Here is a 6,000-nt window from a genome sequence, read left to right as displayed (position 1 = left end):
CAACTGACAAGCAGACAGATCGCACTGACGGCCAGAGAAATCCTGTTTCGGAGAGAGAGAGGAGACGGACAGGCGTCTCTGACCTGGCCCTGCAACTATTTAAAGTAAAAGGCAATAAAATTGAAATATTAATGCCGGGCAAACAGTTAACGACTATGGCGACAGCAGCAGGAAAAACAACAGAAACTGTGGAGGCGACGCCACGGCGGTCGCAAGTGCCGGCTGACAGACAAGTGCAGTGTAAACATTTCCACATTGTCTGCTAAGAAAATGCAAAAGCTGATGACGACATCAACAACACAGCATAAGCAGCAAGAGGAGCAGCAGCTGCAGTAAAAGTTGCAGTAAAAGTAACAGCAGCAACAATAATAGCAGCACTGCAGCAGCTCTAATAATAGCAGCAACAGCAAAAGTGTCCTTAACTTTTGACTGGCGCAAGCAAGTGGAGGAATCCTGAAATCCAAATTGAATTTCAGCAAACAATAGTCGAGGAATTAAGCGCTTAGGTTTTTCTAATTTGGTTCGCCCCGAACCCAAATTGCCTCTGAAGCTGGCTTTTAAAAGGAATGAGAGGAATACAAGTATGTACATATATACTATACTTATAATTTATTTGCATATCAAATCTTATTCAAATTATTATGGGATGTGAAATCAACATACGAACAGTAAGAACAAGCGATAGCTCCGTGGCCTTAAGCTAATGGCTATTTATTTAAATATTTTTCATTGTAAAATAAACAAGAAAGGAATGCTAAAGTCGAGCAGGCTCAACTCTTAAATACCCTGTACCACCCCACAAAAAATTAATTAAATTAATTTTATTAAATTAATTAATTTAATTTATTTCATTAATTAATTTAATTTAATTAATTAACTAAATTAATTTAATTAATTAACTAAATTAATTTAATTAATTAACTAAATTAAATATAAAATATTCCATGCATGCATAGATACATTTACATTTACATCAGAATCGTGCCTTATGCGTGTTTGTGTACTTGTACATATGTATGTATGTGTGCATTGGGCCTGGTTATATGGCTATAACTTTCTTTCCGATCATTCTATCATAATGAAACTTGGTATACGGATATATAATTACTAACCTAATGTGACTACCAAATTTTAGTTCAAAATTCCAAGAATTACGGGAGGTATAGAAAATCAGTAATAGGGGGGGAGTGGGGGGGCGGATCAGAAAAAATTAACAAACTCGTCCTTTCTCGGTCTCAGGAGAATCTGTATACCAAGTTTGGTTATTCTAGCTCTTATACTTTCGGAGATCCTTGCGTTCATACAGACAGACAGACGGACAGACAGACGGACAGACAGACGGACAGACAGACGGACAGACGGACATGGCTATATCGACTCGGCTTGTCATGCTGATCAAGAATATATATACTTTGTGGGGTCTACCAAGCCTCCTTCTGTGTGTTCCATGTGCACTCGCACAAAACTAATATACCCTTGTACCCTTTGGGTACAGGGTATAAAAATGTAGCTCTGTTCTCTAAGGCCTTCAAAGCTATACGAAGCTGTGTGCAGTCCTATATCATTTCTGATTGTGAGTATTATCAATTATTTCGGTTTGAGTTTTCTTCAGTACAGTTTCTGGTCCACAAGGTTTATCGGCAGTAAATAAATGCCAGTTGGATATTTGGTTCAACATGTTAGTGTCAAGTCAAAGGGCCTCTGAAGCTACCTTTTATAAGGCATGAAAGGAATAATATAAAAATTTGTTGTGCATCAAATCTTATTCTACCTTATTTTATTTATTGTAAAATTAAAAATATAGCTCTGTTTCTTATGGCCTTCGAAGCTTCGTATACAATTAGGTGCGAAACTGTGTGCAGTCCCTTATCTTTTCTGATTATTATCAATATTATCTATGGCTTGAAGTGACGCCAACGCATCAGAACATATAACATCTTTCCCGTTCTGTTTCATATAATCTGCATTGCTTCATGAATAGCAATATTTTGAAGAATGGAGCTTGAAGACACATTTTACAGCAATTTCACATTCCTGTTGTGGTGCAAGAAATGTAATACTTATGTGCATAAGAGCTATTTAGTAAATTAGTTTCGTAATCATTTTATTAGTGTGAATCTTCCAACGCAATAAGTGCAATAAACAATTCAAGTCCTGGAGGTAATTAATGTTTTTCTTGCTAGCAAGGGATGCAGTTTTTGTAAGTATTTAATACCAGTAAAGTATTTATTTTTGCTGCACAATTAGGAGTAGTTTACATTTTTTTAAAGATAAAGCATTTTCGAAACCTGTATTTATTTTATTATCACGATGCGCTGGTTGCCGCCCTAGGATATTGTTATAGAAAAGGGCGGCGGGAAGATGTTAGGCTTAGGATGTAAGGGTATTTTTAAACATAGATATTGAGTGCAGTGTTAAGACAAGAATGTAAGCTCAGTGGTGATCCAAGTGTGAAGTTCAGTCGACCGTTTTCTAGCCACCGAAAAAAAAAATAAAAAATAAAATAAACCTTTGTCAAAAACAAATAGCTGCGCGCACCCTGGCTTATCAAGGATACTACGGCAAGAATTTTGGGTAGCTTTGCAGCCGATATTTGTGTGTGTCCAGCTTACACTTGACCACCATATATACCATATCCCAACACATTGTTATTATATGCATTGATTTTTTATTATTTTATATTATTTACTGTTGGATATCAGAAATTATCTATCAGTTTGTACGTCCGCATGAACTCAAGCACCGGGAAAAGTACAAAAGCAAGAATTTCTTGATATCCAAGGTTTTCCAAGCCTTAGAAAGGACAAGTAACTGTTTTTTTTTCTATGATTCCCATTTTTTGTATTTTATGCTCTAACTTGGTTTTCACATCGTGTTCATGGGCGTAGCCACGATTTAGTTCAGGGGGAAAGATTTTTTTGGTCGATCTTTTACTATCATATTATTTCCACTATACAAAAAATACATGCAAAATATGGAAAAATAGGAAAAAATGAAATTCAAAATAATGAAAATTTGGAAAAAAAAATTGGTAATAAATAAGAAGATTTGTGATCGTCGAACTAATATAAAGTTGGTTCCGTGCGACATCGAGAGTGTAAAATTTAACAATTTGAAATTATGTTTTCTTACATAAATGATAAATGTTTATATACTCGTATATACATACGTGCACATACTTTAAAATTATTGAAATCTAGATGAATAATACCGGCGGCAAAAAAATAAAGAGGCTTGCAAACGGAGAGAAAAATAAGTGATTTTTCTAATGGGTGCGGTTCTCAGTCTGAAAACCAATTTATAGTATCAAGTCTAGTTAATTTTCTTAAAAGAATTCGTATGCTTCTCAGTTGAATAAAATTTTGTTTACAAGCTAACAGGGAATGGGAGCCGTATTTGGGGTCGGGGCAGTTATCAAAAGAAAATTATGGCATATAATGAAATCTAAAATCATTTGGTTTCGATATTTCAGAACTGAAACTGTATTTTCTGAACTGTTAAGCCAAAACTATCTTTAAGAGTCAATTATGCACAATGTTTTAAAATTAGTCGCATTATTATATACTTGTATTGCCTCAGGTTTCGATAAAATCAGCGCATGAATGTATTATTTAATTTTATTGTATTTTAGAAGCCAATAGTGTTGTGGAGACTGTATCAGATATCGGCAACAGTAGTTGAGCAAGCCTCTGGAGAAGTGCTTGCATCCGCGCTTGAATTGAAAACTTGGCATACACATTCTCCCAAGTCATGCAAATATAAAGTTTTAGATTTTACTTTGAAAGGCCAGCGACTTCCCAGGTACTAGTGTGTTTCAAGCTCTCGCAATATAGTACAACGCCACAAAACTCCCAGACTATTCGAAGTCCATTTCTGCGCCTGCGAGTGGGCTACGTTCTCGGTACCTTGCCTGGCCTTCAGCGTTCAACTCTGTTTTGAGTGCAAAATATCTAGCGAGCGTTGAAAGCTTTGCAGTAATTTCACCGAAGGCTAGCCGATTCCAAAATTACCTCTAATCATAGCTTTGAGCCAAATTTTCGAGCACACACACACACAAATACACATGTATTCTAACACATTGAGACGGGTCCTTGGGCCATTTTGCGACCATAAATATGGGCACTTAACGACCTGAGCAACGCCTTGCAGCTGGCTTTTGAGTGAGAATGGAGTGAACGGGACTTTATTAGGCTAAAATAAATCAATGGCCATGTCATGCTGAAAATTTATGTGCTCGGTGCTGTCAATTGTGGAGGCGTAGCACTCGACCTAACTGGCTCCGCTCTCTTACAGCACGAAACAATAAATAAACAATTTCTTAAGCATGTAAAATAACTCATAAGCAGATCAGAGCGGACACAAAGGACAGGACACAGGACACATTTGCCTGCAGCTTGAAAAACTGTTTGGCAGTCACACACACAAACACACACTTAGTAAGACTGGCAGATAGTTGGAATGGAATAAAGAAACAGATTTTGCAACTGCCCAAGCACAAATGGGTAGCACAATCATAAACACATAAGTGCGCCTTCAATCAAACAATCAAGTCCTTTGGGAGTTCGCCTCATGCCTTGACAGATCCGGGCTGCTGCTGCTTCAGTTGCCCAAGCGCAGCATATTGCTGCTAATATCCCATCCGCTTGAACATACATACATATACATACAAGTATAGTGAATATTTGAGGATAGGTGCGTGGATGTGTGTGAGTTGCTACTCAGTCGGAATCCACACGAAAACACTCCGATCTTAAATCCATGCTGCAACCTTAAGCGGTTGCTGAGCAGCTTTACGTTACTATACATATTAATGATTATTAATGATCTGCACTTTGCATTTTAATTACAACTGAATCGTAATTAGTGCATGTACTAAGAAGTTTGCAATCTTTTAATGTGAGTTTATGAATTTATTGGCTTCCCTTAGAGGCACAGAAATTCAATTTGTACACTTTTTCCTTTGATGACACTTTTGAAAATAAATTAAGAGACCAGCCCATCAAGCAATAATAGTTGAAATTAATTAAATAAATATTAGATTAAGATTTGCTTAGAAGGTTCAATAAATAAAAGCTGTCGTTAAAAAGTACATTAGGAAGCAGACGAACGGCCGTTCTGTACTTTTTACAAATGCACCTCAGCACACCATTTAAGCAAAGAATTGTAAATTACAGAGAAAATCCATAAATAAATAATATAAATTTAGCTGTAGTGCTTTGTTAGTTAGTTAGTTGTTTTCCAATTAGATTGAAACACAGCAAAGATCGGCGTCGGAACAGAAAAGAGTTGTGGACAGCACAAGGAGAGTAGAAGAAGAAAAAACAGGGTTTTAATACATTTTAAATTAAACTCGTTAAACCAAAGGATGAAAGGGTGTGCAACACCTAAAAGAAGGTGTGGAAGGCCCCATTAAATATACACATGTGTCATGCCCACCAGTCTGTCCGTCCGTCTGGGAGGGGAGGGCCTAAGATATATTAAACCTTTCCAAAATAATTTTACTGTCATTATTGCAATAACTTACAATAATGTGTTCACACAAAAAAAAAGACAATCAGCTCAACACAAATGATATCTGTCCGTCTGTCTGTCCGTATAAGCGCAAATATTCTAAAAAGAGTTGGAGCAGGAATAACCAAACATGGTATTCAGGTTCGCCCAAGTCCGAGAAAGGACAGGCTTGTGTGTTTTTCAGATGCAATCTCCGCAAGTATTAAAGATAGAGTCAGCAGCCTTGAAATGTAGATCCTTCTAAGCCCAAGAAAAAACAAGCCTACGTTTTTTCAATGCATCCCAATTCGCGCAACACGCAATGGTTAAAATACATATATATCGAGAAATATGAAAGCTGTAATCTACAAATTTAGCACATTCTATGAGGGCGGTTGGAGAACAAGCTTGTTAATTAATCATTTGTTGCTTTGTTTGACTTACTTGTATTAGCCACATTATAAGCCAAATTCATCAGCTTTAGCTATATATGTATATATTTTTTCTCAA

This window comes from Scaptodrosophila lebanonensis, unplaced genomic scaffold (assembly GCF_003285725.1).
Source record: "Scaptodrosophila lebanonensis strain 11010-0011.00,11010-0021.00 unplaced genomic scaffold, SlebRS2 tig00000096-arrow-pilon, whole genome shotgun sequence".
Lineage (NCBI taxonomy): Eukaryota > Metazoa > Arthropoda > Insecta > Diptera > Drosophilidae > Scaptodrosophila > Scaptodrosophila lebanonensis.
Note: the sequence above shows the minus strand (reverse complement) of the source record.